The sequence below is a fragment of the Falco cherrug genome, chromosome 6, assembly GCF_023634085.1.
Source record: "Falco cherrug isolate bFalChe1 chromosome 6, bFalChe1.pri, whole genome shotgun sequence".
In the NCBI taxonomy this organism is placed as follows: Eukaryota; Metazoa; Chordata; class Aves; order Falconiformes; family Falconidae; genus Falco; species Falco cherrug.
In genome coordinates, this window is record NC_073702.1 from 27,378,575 (window position 1) to 27,400,133 (window position 21,559).

The 21,559-nt window shown below is 39.3% G+C and overlaps 1 long non-coding RNA gene across 2 annotated transcripts in view; it reads right to left on the reverse strand.

Annotated features, from left to right (window-relative positions):
- The window catches only part of LOC114015158 (uncharacterized), a 46,822-nt gene that overhangs the window by 24,272 nt on the left and 991 nt on the right, over window positions 1-21,559 (reverse strand). For both annotated transcript variants that reach the window (XR_008732992.1, XR_003558923.2), the window contains exon 2: window positions 20,515-20,640. This is a non-coding gene — a long non-coding RNA (uncharacterized LOC114015158). The remainder of the gene's footprint in view (window positions 1-20,514; window positions 20,641-21,559) is intronic.

Below are 21,559 nucleotides of genomic sequence, written 5' to 3' on the forward strand. Positions count from 1 at the left end.
CAAACCACATAAAGTATTGTCCATGAAACCTTATCATCTTCCTTTGGGAATATACATCATGAGGTGGTACAAGACGGTATAACTGCACCACCTCCTATTTTTGCACAGCACCTTGACTCATTCTTCTCATTCTCTTTGACTTCTTCACTCACTATGTGATGGCACGAAGTCACGTGCTAAGTGTAGGATTATTTAATTTCCTTCTGGGCGTTTTGTCCAGCTAGTCACCACAATAACTGAGTTATTCCCAAACATGAGTGACTATATCTAGTCTGACACCTCTAGGGCATTAGATCTTGTTGTTGTTGGGTTTATTTTGTTGTTGTTGTTAATCCACAAGTTAGGAATAAATGAGATATTAAAGATAAAATTTTCTTTTTAGAAGAGTTTGCTAACTGAAGATCCTAGATTGAGACATTTAGAACCAGTTGTCTCAGAATAATTTATGTTTTAGAGATCTTTGTGCATTCAAACACAGCAACAATTAGTATTATTTGTGTCTGTTAGCAGTCGGCATTCTTGTAAACCTGTAACAGCATCATATATTAAGCTCCCTGTAAATTAGGAAGGCACAGTTAGTGGCCAAGAGTAAAACTGTAGCTTTAAATAATGTTTTCTTAGTCACAAAAGAACTCTGTGGGGAACTGTAGTCACAGAGTAAAATTGCATGACACTGCACCTCTTGAGCCAGAAAGGTGTTCGTCTTTCCTGCAGCTCCCATGCTCTTTGTCCATGCACACCTGTAGGACGAGGTTCTTCAGAGAATGTTCTTTAACACCCTTCAAGAAAGTTCATACCCTGTCTGGTGCACTAAATAAAACACTGATTCTGAAGCAAAAATGAAAGAAAAAAATTACATACTTGCTTAAATAAAGAGCAGAGGTGATGGTGTTTTTAAAATAAAAGATACAAATATTCTGTAATTAAACATGGTCTATCATACCTTTTCAATTTTGGGGAAAAAAATCCACTGGTATGGAGGCATGTTGCATCTGTAAACATTTCTTTTATAATATTCTGAAACTGTAATATTTTTGAAGACTAGAACCAAAATTTCTATTGGAAAATTTTAAGCTTTGTAAGAGACAGATCACTGGTTTCTAGTTAGCTGTGTTACAGGCTGTCATAATTTACAAATAGAAAGAGATTGAATTAAAGTTACGTAGAAAAAAACTTAAAAATGGTATTTTCTTCCTTTTTCAACCTTCTATTCATTATGCTAAAATTCTTCCTCTCTCTCCCATGCTCCACAGATAAAATTACAACCAATACTACTGTCATACAGAACTGAACTGGTTACCAGTGTGGTCTTTGGCGAATCCACAGTACCAACTTCATTCATTTAGGCCAAAGAGGCAACCGAGCATTACAGTTAAAAAAATATTTTCTATTTAAATGTTATACACATTGTACAAGGGCATTGCAGAGCAAAGAAATATGTATTTTCAGCAAAACTGAGCTAGGATCAAACTTTTGGAGGAAAATGTCTCATTTCTCTCATATAATCACAGAATCATTTAGGTCAGAAAAAACCTTAAAGTTCATAGAGTTCAACCATAAACCTAACACTGCCAAGTCCACCACTAAACCATGCTCCTAAGCACCATCACTCTTGTTCTGTCCAGCCACTGAACCCTGGGTCATTCTTGCAGTCTTCTTGTACCTGTGGTTCCTGCAACAGCACTGAGGTTTTTTTCTGGGGAAAAGAAAGGTAGCTGGACATGCCTGACATGTCCTATGTGCTGGATTTTATTTCCTTTTAGAGAAGGGACATATAGGTCTTGCTGATGTGTATAGTCCAGGTTCACTTGGAGCAAGTACGTCTACATTACATCATTCTGTTTAAGAACGGCTATTGGTGTCTCACTGTGATGCTGATGTTTCCCTTTTCTAAGCACTAATGTCTTAGGGCTTTATAGGTCATCTTCCTAGTGAATAAGAATTAAAAAGTCAGGGACAGTCTGGGAATATTCTAGTTTACATATTTACTTCCATACGTGCACAAACACTGAAAAAGTAAAGGCCGAATGGAATATAGGTACTGCATATCTCTTGCTTCAGAATTCTTTGTCCAATACAAAAGCCTGGCTGGCAGCAAGCAACTTTGTCCGAAACCTTTAGGGCATCAGAGCGGCATAAAGCAAATGCCTCTCTCCTGTAAGCCCCTCCAACAGAGTATCATGTGTTATGCATTTCTTCTCGAGACTGAACATTTGCTCGAACACAGAGAAAGACCTTGGCAGACCATATATAATAGCACCACCTAGTGATTTCCTGCAAGAACCACGTACTATTCCAGCCTCGGCATTTTAAAATTAAAATTATATGAGACAGAAGCATTTTAAAATACTGAGAAAGTGATGCTAATCTACATAATCTATTCTACACCTTAAATTATTTGCAAATTGTTTCAAAGAGAGTTATTCTTAGAATAATGTGTTCTTTCAATGATTCATGAGCAAGCTCACAGGAGATGAAGACTTTTTTGAAACAGGATTGAAAGTACTAGAAAGAAGGTTTTTGCATGACTAAGAAATTCACCAATACTTAACCTTTTAAAGGGAAGATATTTTTTAATTGCTTACTTGAAAACATACCATTATTGTTTAAATTAAAATCCCTTGCAGCAAAAAGACTCTGATTTAATTGAAAAAACATACATGTTTTAAGAGTAATTGGGCTTGCTTCTGATCAAAACGGTATTTTTAATGATGTGTATTCTTTGAATGTAAAAAACTGGTAGGATTGCACACAACACAAAGTCCCCACGTTGGCAAATATTGCCGGGAATAAATTCCCCCTCCAAAAAACCCACACATTTTTTTAATATGTCACAATCCCAAGCACTGAAATATCTTAGCTATTCCTTCAGTATTTTATTGCTGTCTGTACAAGAAGCTTTTGCTCAATACATGACTAAATTTGAATGTGGCGTTATGGACATAAATACTTCAGATGGACCAAAACTTGAGCGTATATAGAACACATAGAATTTAAATTTCAAAAGAAAGGTTAGCATCAATGAACACAAAGATTAGATAGGCTCTAAGTCCTTAACCTTTCCTGCTGAAGCCAATGGAAAACTTTCATTAACCAAACCAAGTTAAAAAAATGCACATATGTATGTGTGTGTGTGTATCCCTACATGTGCATATGTATTTTTATTTCCATGTGTATGTATATGTAAGTGTAGATTGACCTTAGAGTAAAATGGGTGCCCTAAGAATGCTGTGATGATGACTGTACAATGGGGTCCTTTGCTTCTCCAAAGTTATGCAGTTGTCACAATGTGCTAAAAAAGCATAAAAAATAATTACATTATCCTTTTTAAAAAACAGAAATGCCTAAACCCTGCTTCTCCTTACCAGCAGTTCTAACCCTCATCAGAGATAAATCAATCTGCAGCAGTGGCAGGAAGCTATTTAAGGCCAGCGGATGGGGCCAGAGCCATGGCAAGTGCAGGACTGTAGCTGTCACATCCTCAGTACTGCATTCCCATGCTCAGGGCTGAGTCGCGCACCCTATTTCTTGTGAGCAAGGCTGTCATCAGTTTGACTTTTTGTCTCTTTATTTCTGTCTGGCATCTTCCTGTACATAGATCTCAATTATTCCCCTGGCATTTGTCCATTTTTTTAAATGCTTGGGGTTTGTTTCTTTCAACTTAAAGTTTTGGATCCGAAGATTCACTGGAAATGTCTTGAGGTCGGTGGTAAGAGCCAGAACCTGAGCTGGATACATGGTGATCTGAAGTGCATATGATGGTGTTTCTTCCCTGGTTGGATAACCTCTCTTTAATAAGACCAAAGACATAGTTACACTATGCATCAAGGCAGGACAAAGTTGCCTGAACTAATACTGCTCTAAGATGAAATGTCCTTCAGTGCAGCACAGCACCATGAAGGGATCCGTGCTTCATGTGAAGGAAGCAAAACAGAATCAGTACCACACTGACTGGCATACCTGCTAATCCCAGACCAATTTATCACTGACTTTGCTGTACCACATGCAATCGTGAAGCTACCCCAGACCTTGCCGTTTCATGTGAAATCTTCTCCACTCAGGTATCACCCAGCTGTTTTCTTCGAGAAAATTAAAACTACCATCACCATTGCAATTTCCATCTCTTTCTGTGACAACTACAGGAGCAGATTCAGCCTGGCTGCTGGCCAGTGGTGGCTGTATGATGCCAGTGTTGCTCTTAACTCTACAGCTGAGCACCACAAGGACAGGATGCGGTCCCAGGGCGGCTACTGCTCATGTGGGCAGCAAGAGCAATAAAAGATCTACAGGTAGTTCATTTTCCTCTGCAGCCATGGGACTCAGCACTTGGACACTAAGACAATGTGTGAGCTGTACGGAAAGACATGTGGGCTCCTGCCATGTGTGGAACACAGGCTTTTTGATTGTTTTCCTTCAGGGTAACTCACCTCCCCTTACTTCCTTTGGGAACATTAATATACCTTAATCTATGGTATAGACTGTACCAATTGCATTTTAGTACTCTAGACTATATGGAAATCTTAAATGTGGATCTGCATTTTCCTACTATTTATCTGTGGCATCTCTCTCACTCACATTCTGTTGTCATATACGTTTTCTACGCTCTGTTTTCACAACTCATTTTCACCTTCCCACATGAAGGATATCTCTGGCAGAGGACATTTATATTGTAAGTAACCTAAACATTTTGTTTTGTGCTTACTATACTGAAACTGCAGTAGTCTTGGAGTGATGGGGAAATGCATGCCCCTGTGTGGCCTTGAAAACACAATGTATTGTACACAGGACCTATGGTCCCTTAAACTCCCCACGTACACACTCCTGCCATTCTCTCCATTCCTGTTTGCCCATAAAACCTAAACTTCTATTTTGTTCCTCAGAACAAACTTGAAATGCAAATGAAGGGCCAGAAGAGGGCTGAGGTCTGTCTGCACGTGATTCAATGTTGGCTTCAAGGAAAAGAACTGTCTTATTTTAAGATAGGAGAGAAGCAAAGAAGTATCTGAGTCTTGCCACCTGTTTTGATCAGGGAACCCACTTTAATACCACTGTGGCACCACTTTTCATGTTTCCCTTCAAATTTAAAAAAAAAAAAAAAAAAAAAGCAGCAAGTAGGGAAAGACTTAAAAGACTTGGGTTTGGCAGTAAGAAGGGCTGCAACTTACAGTGCATGCTTAATAAAACGTTTTCTTCTTAAGAAAAAGAGAATTAGCTGTACTCTGGTTGGGTACTTCCCCTAAGGACCTTGAAAGAAACCCTGGCAGATGAAGTGTGAACTCACATGGGAGACTCAGTAGATGGCACTCCTGCCCCTGAGTCAACACAGGGGCTCAGCTTTGGTTTGGAAGCTGTTCTAAGGGGGATGGGTTGAAATCTCTTCTATAAGACATAGGATTCAAAATGTATATACATACACACAAACTTATATATTCACGTTGTAAATAAGTATAAATCTTAAACAACCTAGAACCCAACTTGCCTGGAGACTACCTTTCTCCATATACCCCAGTGCAACCCATTTCCTCCTAACTCCAGCCATGGTGTTCGAGTGACATTTGCTGTGGGTCACAGCAACAGGTTATTGCAATATGAAATTGCCTTGGAGTATGAGAGGAGCCTGTTAAATCTTCTTTCACAGGATGAGACAAACACTGTTCTTTAGTTGCTCTGCTTGCATAACTTTTCTGTTTGAAAATATAAAATCATCCTCTTATTCTATCCAGGAGATGATTGCAATGTTTGGATAAATAATTTCTGTATTTGTACAGAATTTGTAAATTCTTTTATAATCTTTACAACCAAAAAAACACGATAAGTGGTTACTATTAAGGTATGCAGAAAAAAGAACACATTTAAATCTAGCTAAGTCAGTCCTCATGTCAATAATGTTAACTTGCACTCCAGTTCCTTCATCATGGAGTTTCCATATATTTCACTCTGCTGAACAACATTTTCTTAATACTTACTGAAGCACTTTCCGATCCAAAAACATAGTTCACATACCTCTATGCTATCTTCCAAATCAGAGTTTGGAAGAAAATTGTGAAGTGAAATGACAAATAATCTGAACAGGGAAAAATAAGAAGATCTAGAAAATAAAGAATTGTTGGAATAGATATTAGAATTTTCCATTGCAAATTATCACCACTAACCGGCTGTCTGGGAAACACTCCAACCTAATGTTGGGTTCTCTTTGATAACGTGGTGTTTCTAAGCAACATTTCTAGTCAGCCCATGTGTATGAGTGGTCAGCCACCACTCTGCAACTTCAAAACATGAATTTCTTTTGTTAGATGCAGATCCAATTTGCTGTTTGGTTTTCATATGAAAAATACAGCAGGCTTTTTAAGATACAGGTTTTTTTTAAAAAAAAAAAAAGAAAGCAGTGCTAAATATTGTAACACATAAATTTCAACACATATAGCAGCGCGTCTAATTTATTCAATACTACATTAATGAACCCCTTTTTTGTTCTTAAGCTAAGCAGATGGGTATTCAGGTAGCATGTGTTAAAGTTGTCAAGAATTTATGTTCTAATTCCTTTCACATAGGCAGCCAAAGGCACTTCTTACATAAGAATGACAGCGATAACAATTAGCTGGTCTTCTCACTCAATATGTTTCCACTATAATCCCAGACAAAATATTTTTCAGGATTTGGACCTGCTGAACTAGAATTTCTGAAGTTCGTTCCTCCCAAACCTTGTATGTAAAAGAGATGTGAATTCCAGTCCCTCTGAGGCCATGGACTACCCATCAAGCTTGCACCTATGCTTTGCACACTTTCAAGTGTGAGGCATATATAATGATTAGGTAATTCATAATTTAATTTGGAAACTGTTCCTATCTCACCCAAAAATAATTTTTGTTTGATATGTATTCATATCACTGATAAATAAAGAACAGGCATGTTCCTGTGAAGCAAGCGATAATCAGTTCTACCACAGACAGGATCCCTCATACTGATGGTAGGAGTGAACTGGACCTGTTCTTGGCTGATGGACGTTGAGCTAAAGAGTCCTGCAGACTGCTGGCAGGGATGGGGATATGGTGGAGCCACAGGAGAGCACTGTGTTCAGTGAAGTTAGGCACCATTTTCTGCGGCTGTGCTTACATCTCAAAGAGACTGACTTCATATCACTGGCAAGGACAGTTGCATTCCACACTCAGGCAGAAAATATTTTAGATTTCTATAAAATCATCCTATCAAAATGAATATATTTTATCAACTCGGATCTTGAATATATGCATCCTACAGGTGCTAATTATAACAAGACATATGGTGAAACAGCACTTCAGATTGAGACAGTTTGGGGAATTTCTCTACCTATGATTTCTTCTTGACACTGGAATCTTTCTTATGGACATCTGTCAAGATGCAAATTCCAGCAGGAATGTGGCACACTCAGCTCCTTCTTCCAATCCTTTGCTTCCATATTGACATAAAACCCACCGTAGGTGGTAGAAAAGTTGCTTGCACCTGGCTCATGGCTAAAAACAGTGAGCTATTAAATTTTGATGATCCCCCATTTAAATGGTGCACACTTGGATAAAAGACGGCAACTATTCAGAGAAAACGGTTATTTCAAGTCTGATTCCCAGGAAAGATAGCAATTGAACTACAGATTAGTTACTGAGAAACAGATCATCTGATACACCTTATTTAAAGACCATCTGAGGTATAGGAAAGGGACAAGGAAGTCGTTTCCTCTGAGATCACTTCAGAGGAAAGAAAAATGGAGCAGACAGGACAGAGCGAAACTCAGTGTTCAGACCAGGAACCGGAGAAACGCCACGGACAACCCAGAAAACTGACCCAAGGACAGAAACAATCCAAGGTAAAGAGAACACTGAAGCAGAAGTCTGAATGTGGAAATGTTTTGTCCACAGACGTGTACTTCTAACTCTAGCTGAAGTAGGACATGATGGTTTTTGCTACCTGTCTGTTCACCTCAGCTATCCTATATCTTTGAGAGGAGAAACTGCAAGTTTATGTTGACCATAACGTGGAGTTCTGGGAAAAGATATGTGTGGAGAAGTAGTGGAGGAGGTAATGGGCTGTAGGAGTCTTGCTTTTCTAAAACAATAGTAGATAAAAACCATCCCAAAGTCGTCTGCAGAAAGAGAAGCTAAATCTTACTGAGACATAAGAAAGCTTAAAACATTTAGATTTCTTGTAATATTACCCAAACACAGCAGCTTGGATTGTACAAAGAGAACGAGTTTTATCAAGGCTGTGGCACACACGGTCCTAGAAAAATTAATTCATCTAGCCTGCAGCTATGTGTTCCTTTTCTTAGCACACTGGCTCCTCTTGTTATAGTCACGAGAGTAATTCTGTCACACGCTCTCCCTTTCACAACAGTCAGTCTTCACACAGCCCTGAATTTTGGCTGCTTATGTCGATCATGCCAAGGTACAATATATGGAGGGGCCTTTTTAACCTTCTCTAAGCATCCCTTAGGGACTCACGCAGCCTGTGGACTCCCTGAGTGCAGCAGGAAAACCATCTAGTGCACCTTTTCACATTTCATGACCACGTGGAAGCATGACCAGATGGATGAGGGGTGCAGACAATGTCCCTCTCTCAGACTGGCTGCAGGCACTGGGGACTCTTCTCACCATAGCATCAGTGGAACAGCATTTTGTGCCTTTCTTCACCAGTGCTGGCTGAGGTATTTTCCCTCAGTATCCCTGGGGGTTCCCTGTATCTTTGTGGAGAAAGACAGTTCCCTCTGGAGACTTAATGAAATCACTGAAGATCTGCACCACGCAGTCAACATGTCTATCTTTCAGCATTCAGCATGAGCAGAACTTAGGTGACATAGCTTGTAACACAGAAACCTTACTTAAATTCCTGAAATAATAAAAAAGGGATGTCAGTTTAATCATATCCAGTGGGAAAGACTACAAACACAGCCCCTGGAAAGTACAGGAGAGGCTTAAGCAATAAAAGCCATAAGAGAAATTCATTTGTAGAAAATTCATCACAAAGACACAGAATGAGTTTACAGTTAAACACAGAGCTGAAGAAAGTATTCCAAGCACACAATTAATCTACATAAACTAATCTTTAACTTTTTTTTTTTTTAAGCTAGTGCTGAGTTTCTTGAGTGGTGAGGATCACCTACCAATATGTTGGTCACCAAATGCTGTGAAGAGATCTGTGTGACACTGAGATCCCATAACTGACCTTGAGAACAGCAGCACAAAGGTCAAACCAAAGGTCCGTCTAGCACAGTGAAAAGTAGATGGTTAAAGAAAGTGTAAGTGCTAGGAAAACAATGTGATATTTTGTCTACTGTATCATTCCAGCTTCTAGTGCAATGTAGATAAGTGACTTCATAAGCCAGATGTTGTAACTTTGTGGTTAGTACTGTTTGACTGATTTTCTGCTCATGATTTTCACTGGTCACTACATCTGTGGTTCAGACCATGGGCTCATTTCATTTCCTTCTCTCATGAGCATTTCCATGCTTTCTACCATGCAGACCACCACACTTGAAGTAACTTTTACTTATTACTTCATTTGATTCTCCCCATCTTAAAACTCAGCATTGCTCCAGAAAACCCCTGGGAAAGTGGTAATGAAAAGATTAATTAATGTATCTTTCAAATTGTGCATGTGCTCTAAAGCTTGATCCAAACCCCCATTGCTGACTAAGCAAAAACCAACTGATACTCACTAGCTCAAATGTGATTTTGTTTTGAGAGATGCCAGAAAGTCTCAGGGCACCTGAAAACTCAAAAGTCATATAAATTGGGATTGAACATTAGATCCTATATTACTGAGGTTTGTTCCCTGATTTAATTAAAATAATTGTATTTTCATTGCAAATCCAAATAGTTGTGAATTTGATGACATTTGGAATGGTTATTACACAATGTGCATCAAAATACTTTTGCTGTTAACATGCTCGGTGAATATTCACAGAAATCCAGTACGTAGTCAGAACAGTTTTGTATTATCATACTGATAAACATTACACTCCCTTTTGACAACCTACATCATCCTCACCAGTGCATGATTATGCCACTGAATATCGTGCAAAAAGTAGCAGAATCACTGAAGGCCCAAAAAGTCATTCAAACCTCTTTTGATGTTTGATAAACTCATCTCTTGTCATTGAGTCTGCAAATATGAAATCGAGAGATCGGCATTTCATACCATGGGTGACACCCAAACTTGAAATTCACCAGACAGATCAGTCTCTTTCTCTTCTTTGAAGGTGGGGTGGAAAGGACAAACAATCCATGTCACAACTGATCAGTCTGGCAGGTCTGCCATTTGTCGTACCCCTTCTTCATTTTCTCCAAAATGTCTTTATCAGATACCATAGGATAAAGCCATCCTTACTGGGAGCCTTTTCATTTTCTCTAACAGATGGCTATTGAAGTCTCAACACAAAGCCATTTCCTATGTCTACAACCTTTGCGCATATATGCTCCAGCATATTCTTCAATACAATATCCCAAGTACCAGCTCTTTCTGTTGGTTCCCATAGTTCTTTTCAAGCTTTCATATTTTAAGATGGACTGCACCCCTTGATTACCTTTGCCTGCTCACCTCAGTCTCCACCATGACATTTTCCCTCCTTTCTCCAGGACCAGTTAAGATGCAAGTTCTTTGGTGGCTCTTCATAGCCTGCTATGGGGAGCTTCTTGGGGAGGCTAATACACCAACTAGTCTATCTTCTGCTTTTCCATTCCTCCAGTGAGAAGCCTGCAGGCAAACCCTCCTCTTACTCTTCTGCCCCAAGCCTTTTCCTGCACTCAGCTGTTCAGTTCTGCTGTTCTCTCTAGTTCAGCTTTAGAAGGTTCATATCTCCTCCCCTCTTTCCCATCCTGCTCTCCCAGAAGATAAAATATCTTCTCTTGTCCCCATAGGGTCCCCTCACCCCTCACCAGTTAACTGACTTCTCCAAAGAACCTCTGCAAGCCTGTGACCCCTCCTGCCCCTCTTTTTCCAGTTATTAGATTCAAACCTTCCTAATCAGTTCCAGTTGAGGTGCAAATGCTCAACCACAGGAAATTACACTTTGGTTTATTTGGCGTCCCTCTGACAAACACTCCTCTACTTCACAGGATTGTACAGGGTGAGTCCTCCCAGGATCAGAACACTTTCCAAAGTCTTGGTTTGATTACCCAAAATATTTCAGGGTACAGAATCAAATTTTATTCCTAAAAGGTTCCTATTCTTTTAGAAGTCAGGACATACTTTATTTGAACCTTCCACCTCAGTGATCAAGAGATGTGTCCTAAACACCTTGTGGGAGATACTTGGAGATCCTTACTTGCATGGAGTCAATTAGAGCATGAGCAAGTAGGGCTCGGCACCTTCAGGCTCTTTTTGCAGTGATGAGATGGTACGTGCCCTGACAGCACCTTTGCAAACTGCATCGGTTCTCCTGCACGGCATTTTTTAAAAAAATCATTCCACTGCAAGCTTGGCCCCTCAATGTGCTTAGCGTTAAGCACATAAATAGTTTAACTGATGTGAAAGAAATCGCCTACATGCCTGCACACGTGATTAAATGCTTTGGTGGATCAGGCCAGAATGCCGAACACATTGTTGAATCAAGCAATGAGTGTGTATATAAACAAGATCTTTACAAACTGACACAAACATAGCACTTGCGTTTCTTTACGCATCTTGTAACTGAATTCAGCCCTGGCCTAAATGCATTGGCTTTAGTAGGAAAAGGCTAGCAATTAATTTAGCCTTACTTCTTTTTTTGATGTAAAGACAAACTGCTTAGGTAAGAGTCCATGGCTCTACTTTTATTAGTTACAGGCGCAATTTCACCAGTTGCTATACAATCTTACGTGATGATTTACAGTATTGACAATACGCACAAACTTTAAAAATATTTGGATTTCTATTTTTACCAAGTCCTGATTGCTTTTATGAAGGATGGTATTTGTGTTATTGGCCACTGGAGCCCAGCTAAGAACATTGGAACATTATCCTGCCCTGCCCCTGCAAGTAATGAACTCTTTTCCAGTCTGTAAAAAGTTGGTGTTTTGTGGTTTCCTGGAAGGGAGATAGCAACTCGCTGTGCCTGCTCCCACCGAAAATGATGTCAGGGTTCTCAGTTTGTATCAGAGATTGCACTGCCAGCCCTGCTGCAGGCATTAGCGCAGAATTAGGGCAGCAACCATTCTTTTACTTCACCATCATGACCGCACCACTGTAAGTAATCTCCAACTGGTATAGCTCCATTAATAGTCAGCCTGTTAGCCACCACTCCATGTACCAGGACAAGTAGCAGTGATGCTTTTACAACGTTGAAAGTAAACATGGATTTACACATACTATTTTGATCTTGATCCTGTTCCATTTTTTTTAGCAGTTTATTTTTAAGCGCTGCCATTAATTTTCTAAAAACTTACTGCACTTCTTTCTTTGCCCCTACTTCTGTATTGAAATGTATCACACACCATCTTAAATGGGGTTAAACTAGTCCTCCCAAAAGTCTCCTGGTAGAACTGACAAAGGTTGAATTTCCTGCTTTAATCAGTCACTTATTCTGCACTTTCGGAAGACAGAGCTTCCACCGACTGCAATAAATTCACATAACTGGGATTATTTGGGTAGGTAGGCTAAGAAAACTGATAAGAAAAGTGACTCTTTCTGTAGATGGCTTCAGAAATATTCAAATTTCTCTAGTGTTCACCTCCTATCAACAAGTGGAGGATCTGTGCACCTCAGACCTGCTAGTGTTAATGAAAATGATCCCTGCAAACGTCCTGCTTGTAGCTGGGAAAGGAAGAGGTTCCGATGCTCTTGCTTGTTAACGTTCTCTTTTGTTTCTGCCCTCTCTGATTCAAACACTTTCTAGCTGTTTTGCTGGCAGCTTTAGCAGCATTAATGCATTCCAAACTAGAAAAGTTTCTACTTTAATATCTTACAACTAGCTCAATATGTACTGACCTCAAACCCAGGATAGTAGTAATTTGATATTGCAGCTCATTATTGTTACTCCCAGCAAGTTTCCCCTTGAAAGTGCCTGATGCTTCCCCCTCCCTCTCACACACACCCTCCCACCCTCCATTCAGAATTTGTTTTTAATTGTTCAGGAGAGAAAATTCAGACTGTGAGCCAACAATATATTTCCAGGGGGTACAAGATATTAATAGAGCTACATCGTGGCCCCATATATTGTAATAAACTGTGCTGTAATTTGTTTACCCACCGTAGACAGTAACTAACATTCAGATAAATGGAGTTGGCGCCTGCGAGATTTATGATATACTTCTGTGCTTAGCAATGTTTAATCAGGGAGTTAAAATATTACAGTGTAAAATCCTTTACAAGCATGCACAAACAGAGAACTACCATTAGAGGCTTGGCAGACATACTCGGTGTCAAATAGTACCTCCAGACACTCTCAAAACACAAAGAGGAATATTCAAAGCAGCTACTAACTGACTAGCATTATTTGAGAACCACGTCAGAGCTCATTTTTTTAGGGGGACTTGCTTTTGAAGTGACAGAATGATAGGCAGGGACAAGTGGGCTTGTCTGCAGAGCCCATCAAGCTGAAAGAAGTTGGGGTGGGTGGAAAGCGTGGAGGTGGGGGGGGAAGGGAGGTGAATTTTGGTCAAAAAGGTGGTAGATGCCTGTCACAGAGCTTAGTGTGTTTGGATAAGACAGGCTAGCATGTGGGGGGATCAGCATGAAGCATCACACCTGGAGGAAAAGACAACTAGCTCCAGCCTCAGTGCCATAAGCCTGGCTCCACAAAGTCTAGCCAACATCTGGAATGGATATCAAGAGACACAGTGCAGCCCTGACTGGCGCACTACTCTACCTTTGTACTTTTCACTGCAAATTGAAAAGCAAAACAGACATCAAGGATATATTTATATAACTGTCTTCAAGCTGCATTTTCTACTCCCATCTGCTGCACATGATAAGTTTCAAGTGTTTTCTAATAAAAAAAGGATTTTTTTTTATTTTATTTTTTTTTACTCCTTGTTCAGTATACAGACTGACCTTTTTTTTATTCACAGTTTTAAAGGAACAGTAAATATTTTACAGCCAGAGGAAGTGTCAGCGCTGTAAGACTTTCTGCTATTGACATTATTTAACCACACTGGCTATCGAGCCAAATGTGACAGGGCGCGAGCCTGCACGCGTGCAGGCGCCTGCATTTGCCCCAGTGTGTAAATGAGCTCACTCGTGTGCATTTGTACGTGCACATGTGCTTTGGAGAGGAACATTCCTGGGAGTTTCTCGCTTTATTTTCACATCGTGTTGTTGTTAGTCACTCGGAGGGGGAGGGCAGCCCTGTATGTACAAACAGGGGACCCTGTGGTAAACCTCTCTCCAGGAGATATATGCCAAAGGAATGTAGCCATGGTATCAGAAAGGCTCTGGTGTTTCTCTCTGCTTTCCAGCTATGTAGCTGATGAGACAGGATCAGCCTTCCAGTCAAGTTGATTAATTATAAATTAAATAAGCAAAATGAGAAATGGTTACATTTGACTATGAAACTTCACCCTCGGACCATGTGGCACCAAAATGGGCCTGGCCATATGTGGGTGTCTGCAGAGATGTGGGGAGCATGGCCTGATGCACTTCTCAGCAAAAGCCAGCTAGACTCAGATGTTCCAAAACACACTCTGGACCCCACAGGAAAAGGCATGTACAAGCAGCCACTAGAAAGTACAGTTATCAGGGAGATGACTTCAACCCATAAGAGACAGTAGGAACCAGAGATACTCATCCAGCTCTAAGAAATCTCTTCAGTATAGAGTAATGAGCCTGTTCCCTACCTACCTCATTTATTGCTATAAATTAGGGATACCTGCATTTGTTAGAGTTCCACACAAAATGTTCAGAAAAATGCCCATTGAGCCCACAAGTGAAAAGTTTCAACAATACTAATAACAGGAATAACAAACCTATAGAAACTGGCTGGAACATCAAAACTGTTATTTGCCATTACCTGTTGCTCTCATAGGGAGAAAGGAGAATCTTACTGGAGAAAGCTCCGGTTTCTCCTCTTCATATCGCAAAGTATTATTTTTGGCTGGTTTAGTACTGTGAACAGGAGATGGGGATGTAAAATGTATGGTTCTGTTGTGACTGCACCAATTCACCTTACAAACCCAAAGAATTAGCAACATCTCTGTCTACTCCTTTGCCAAATATGTGTAATTCTCCCATTACAGGGAGAACATGAGGCTTAAATAGTGGTCCTTATTAAGATAATCCTGAATTTGGTGTTGGAAATTTATTGCTGTGCTATAGGCATTCAGTGAAGCAGAAATGTTTTTCATTTTCTCCATGGGCAATGGTATCTTTTTTTCCCCATAAGACAGCCTTCAAGGAAAAAGATGTCTTTAAATAAAGTTTTATTCTTGTAATAAAAATATTTTCACCAACATTTCTTATATGAACCCCCCCATTATTCCTAATTCACTCTACTTGTAATATGCTTCAGCTGTTTCAATGAAAAAGCCCAGTATAAGAGCAAATGCTATATTTATACCGTAGGAAGAAGTTGTACACCCTATATAGTGAGACCCCCTGAATTTCAAAAAAGCTAAGAGATGTTCTTAGCTGAACTCTTCTAAAGTAATATTAAAATGAGTGCAATCTGAAAAATGGATCACTTTATAATTTCTGTTGAAAAGCATTGTGTTAGCTAATGAAACATATTTGTCCTCTTCCATAATATGCAAGCAAATTCAAATATCTGTTTTTCATTTGCTGCTGTGTTATCAGCAGCAACTATTTTGTTAGGTAGTTTTGGGTGTTTTGTGGCTTTGTTGTTTGGGTTTTTTTTTCAGTTAAAAGCCTGTAACTTCATTGAACCTCCTAAGTTTTATTTGGAAAAAAAGGGTGACATAGGATCTATGAAGTGAAACTCACAGTGTTGGTAAAGCTAGTGAGAAATCACAAAAAGGAGAAGCTTTTTCTTTGGCTGAAACCAGTCACTCTGCATGAATCAGGCAAATTTCACAGGCAAAAAAAATAAATAAAAAAAATTGCTTGCTCTACTAATTCAGAAAATATGTTTTTCCTTTAAAATCTCACTGGCAAACTTCAGGCATCTTCCCAATGTAATTTTAGAGTTTACTACTTCTGCAGCTATGGTCCCAAGTGAAGTTATCACAGCAGAAGTAGCATATGACAAAAAATTTGCACATGCTTTTAATATGGAAACTCTGTGGAAAGAAACTCTAGGCCAGTGTTTGGACATAAAGAAGGAAGTGCTTTCTCCTTTCCATATCTAGACCGGTTCACAGCAGTTCTTAAGACGTGTTTTGCCATGCATATCCATTCAAAATAAAAGCTCCACGAGTGAGTTTGCTTTCTGGAGAGTAGTCATTTCTGCTTGCCTTTTAGCAGAAGGGATCATAGATCAAAGGAAAAGCAGCCAGGTGGGTCAGAGGGAAACACCAGCATTTCCTGAGCCCCCTTACTTGTTTACAGATAAACACAAGATAGCTGTAAAAGTAACAGTGTAATATGTTTGCACGAGTGAGAAGGAAATAAAATTGAACAAATCTGAAGACATAGCATATTTCTAAAATTACAGTTCTTGAGAATATTTAATAATAAAAGTTTCTACAGTTATTTAGAACATGTTCAATAGTACGTATCCATCATATATGTGTATTTGTATTGCCTCACTTGTTAAATTTGGATGGAAGGAGTTGTTCTCTGCAGAAGGTCTGAAGGAACCAGAAAGTCATCTGTATGTAGTTTGTAGTGAGGAGGGCGGTTTGCAACAGACCATGCTGCTAGGTCACCTCATGCTACATAGAAAGAATGAAATTGGCACTCTGTGAAGTTAGCCATTGCATGCTGAAAGGAACTGTTTGCAAATTCAGTATCAAGATTACATTAAAGCACTAAAATATGCTGAGTGAGGTTCAGTTTCTGAGCTTGTTCCTCCCTCACATTTCATGTGGTATATTTCTCAAACAGGGAACCTGCTCATTCGCACTGTTTACCAGTATCTGTCTGATAAAGTAGAACTGAAAACACTGCTGTACTGGAACGTGAAGAAGTTCGGAGTTCAAAACAATTGCTTGCTACAAAAATAAAGGAAGGCCTTTCCTATGAAATCTATGAACTCAAAACAGGGATACAGAACTAGTCATTGCCAATAACTTTAACTTCATTTATCTATATTTGGCAAAAATTGTGCTGCAGCTGGAGATGAAATGCTGAGCTAAATAACTGCAGCGACGTGAGCTCCAAAACAGCAATTACTAAGCTGTGCTGCCTTGTGTAAGATTTTACTTTTATTTATTGTATTTAAAGCAACTCTGTAGCTATGTACAGTACAACAAGAACTGCCTGATCAAATAATGCCTGATTGCAAGGCATCTCAGCTCCACTGTCAATATAGTTAAGTGTTTCGCAAGGCAAACATCTCTTTCACAAAGCCATATTAAAGTGGTGTGCGTGGTACTTTTACCGTTCTACATACCTTTTTATTGTCTCTGATTGCAAGGAATACCTCATTTTAAACTTAAACTTGGCTTATCACAAACACTGAATGCATTAAATTTATTTTTTCTTCTTATTAGGAAAGCTATTGATAGTTTTAAAAGGCTGAAGGAAAGGGGCACACAATCCTTATTCACTGCTGTAGTGAAAACCTCCATCTCTAATGACTTGGTTGTTTAACCTTTCTTCATGGTTACAAGGACAAAAACCACTTATTAATAAAGCTGTTGAAGGAACTGCTTGCCAACATGATTTCTATCATCTACCCATTTTTTTTTTTAGAAAAGAGGACAAGAAAGTTGGAGAGGTTTTTTCTGCAGTGCCATCTCTTCCTTCCTGGTGGATGTCTCTGTTCTTAAGTGTGAAGCCCAGGTAGCTGTAATTGTGGGTGTTTTCCAGTACTATCTAACTCCACACATGTACCTACTATCACAGCAGAGCTTCACAGTGGTTTCTGTCTCAAGCACAAAGAGATAGAAGAATACTGAACAAGTTTCATCATGCATAAACAACTTTATCTAGGGAAATGTTGACATTTCTGAGAAAGAAAAGGAGAAAACGAAGTGACATATTGAGTATTCTGCTAGTTATTCGAGAAAATGGATGCAGACACCATAAATCTAGCTCATTCCCAAAATGTAATGAGACTGAAATAATATCGCAGTGCCAGAAAAGCTGACTAATTGCCTGGATTCCAAAGGTGACATCATTTTTCCAAGATGACACAGTACTATTAGTAGTAGTATTCAGTCCCTCAACCAGTGGATTTCATCCTTGTTTGCCACATTTCTAACTCTCTTTAGCTTTACTTCCACAACCAGAAATTCTGATACAGAGACTTCCCTTCTTCCAATTTCCTCATCATTCATAAGCTTTTTAACCCAAATCATCACAAACTCTTAACTACCTCAGTCATTTTCTACATGCGGACAGCCTTTCAGCAGCTGCTTCCCAAACATTTAAAGTCAATGGATCATTGTTGTCACTCAAATTAATCAAAATTACTCTGCACTCTTCTAATCTAACTTCTACTTGAAGGTAACACTCAAAATAATTCTTAATATAGTTCCAAATTTCATCTGCAGACCACCACCCATGACTTCATTGATTGACCACTAGTCATTGGCGACTACAAAACTAGTGAATTATTTATTATTATACTGGTGATGTTTGCTCATCATCATCTACATCCTGGAAACAGCTATGCCAGAGGAAGCAGCCATGTAGCTAATAGCACGTCATATTGCTTTATTTTTCACTAACTTAATCTAAGGAGAAGCAACATTAGATTTTTCTGTGTTTAGGGAGCACCAAGCTGGCTGCTTATATGTCCTGGGATGCTTCTCCATTTATTTCAAGACATTGAAATTTCCTAGGAGAGGTAGAAGTGAGAAGGTGCCTTCTTGTCATCTTCTCTCAACTTCTGAGCCTGCCTCATTTAATGAAATAAATTTTAGTCCAGCAGTATGCATACAGGTACATCTTTCACTCATTTTTTTTTTTTTCTGTGATTTGTCTAGATCTTGTGATTCCACCCTCTGCTAAATTACTTGATTTCTTGGTGGGAAGAAAAGCAAATCAAAGTGAATTGTATGAATCTGCAGAATTCTTAATGGAACTTATCCACCTTTCATTACTGGATACAGTTTGTCAAAGCTTGGCTTTTCTCTTTATTTATCCATACCATGTGTCACTTTTGCAGTTTCACAGGCACAATGCAGAAATATTTCAACCTGTTAACCTACAGCTGCATCACCACCAAAATTTACAAGCTATAGCTGTTCTCATAGTACTTGCTACTATAGAAGACCTTTCTGAATGGAAATGATAAATTGCAAATCGTGTGCACCTAGCAGCTATTTACATCCCTAGACCAGCTCTGTTGTACTGACTGAGAAGCTAATGCCAGTGTCCCCCTAACCTTCTGATATTCCAGTCTGAGTAGATCAGTGATCAGCTGCTCTTCACAGCAAGATCCTTGCACCCTGAAGGACATGAAAACCATATCATGGTTTACTCTTCCTTTGCAGAGTCACTAAGAGATGGCAGAGCTAAACATTTCAACAGTCATCGCTTTAAACTCAGTAAACCAAATGAGCTGAAGCATTCCAACATCATTGCTAGTGCTTTTAAAGTACAATCCCTGTTTTCACATCAGAAAGGTCATGCTTACATCAACTTCCTGCTAAAAGAGAGAGACTGCACACATACTTCCAGAGTAATCTGGCTTGTACCAGAAGCTCCTAGAGATTAACTGACTAGGTGTTACTGATGTTGACACTGATATATGACTCTCCTACTTCAATATCTTATGGCCATTGCACATGTTGAATGTTGTTTGGGCTGTGGTGCTTCAGCATAACATGAAGCAGGAACTAGACAGCAACATATAATTTACAGTGGAGAGTCTATGTTTTACTTTCACATATAGAACAGATACAGAGTTCTTCCTTTTAAAGCAAAGTTTCCTTTTCCATTCATCACACACCACTAATCAACACTACTTAGGCATCTTAAAAAAATTATGTAGCATGTATCGGAAAAACTGATAGGGCAAACGACTGAAACTGAACACATCTGTACAAATTGTGAAAAAAATGCAGGATTGTTATACAAACAATAATAATGGCAGCCACATTTCTAAAAATAGAATAATTCTCTTGCCATTTACAACAGCTTAGAATTTAGACACCTCCACAAGTCTTCAAACCACTCTTCCTGAGTGATTCTGAGGACTAGATCATGTTTCTGTTGTTTTGGAAAGATCAACAACTATTCAGGCACATAACAAAATAACAGCCTGAACTAACTCCTCATATTCAGCAGGATAATAGCACTGAGGAATCTTCTCATTGCTAACCAGGTTATAGTCTATTTGAGGAAGATCTATGTGCACACAAATCTCTGCATTTACTCTTTCTATTGGGATCTGCTCTCCACTATCCAATTCATCACCTTCTTTACCATTCCATATTCCAATCTTAGCTATTAAATAGGAAAGACTATGGTGTTGAAATTTGTGTTAATGTACACGATGATTACCATGGTAATGGAAGAATTTGGTATCTTCTTCTTTTTCAAATTCCTGATACGTCTTGGCCGCTCTTTGTCTTCTGTACTGTTTTCCTCCTCTTGGCTACAATGTCACCTCTTCTGTTCCCAGTTCCTCTGCAGTAGACTGGACATAAATCTATGTCACATCCGCAACTGGTCAGATAAAGACATGAGAAAACACTAAGCACGCTAAGGCGAGGGGCAAGGCATTTCAGCTGTGAAAGCCGAGGGATAAGGTAAAGGCAACCTGTAGTTTGCCCCACTCCTGTCTCAAATAGACCCTGCTTTGCCGTCTTAAATTTGTGCAGCTTCCCATGGGGCTCTGCCATCCTATTTTCCTAGGGTACCTACAACACAGGTAAATTACTGTCACAGCAGTAAGGTAATTCCCATTTCCACATTCTTCTAATCTGCCTCAAGTTCATTTCAGCTCTTCATGCTGGTTTCAAGACAATTTCTTTCCTTTTTATGCCAGCTGAGGGCAAGAGTCCACCAGCTTCTGAGCTTATGGTTTATAATCTCTGTGAAGTTCATGTTCTTTTTCGTTTGTACCACAGAATTCACTTTCACCTGTTGAAAGAATGACTTGGCTCCATACCCAGGACCATCTTGCGTATTTCCACCAAGCACAGCACATTGCTGCCATCCTAAGATGACTCTACTGTAAATGACTACTCAGACACAACACAGTGAGAAACCTCGTATCGACATGCAAAAAAAGCTGAAGTGGGTCTGTGCCTATTACAAGGGTGCGCATTATCGATAGCTCATAATCTGCAATCATTTAAAAGGCCCAGCAAAATCATATTGGACATCGTGAGTTGTGGTTTCAGACAAGGAAATAACTAAGTAGCTCATATTCTTTGATGGCAAACATTTTTGGAAGGGAAACTATTGTCTTAACCTTTCTAAATAAGAAAAAACCCATGCAGAATAATTTATGAGGCTTATACTAGACTCATGGCCCTCAATTTTTATTTGTTTGGTTGGCCTGTTGGGACTTTTTGTTTGTTACGGAGATATTTTCTTTCTT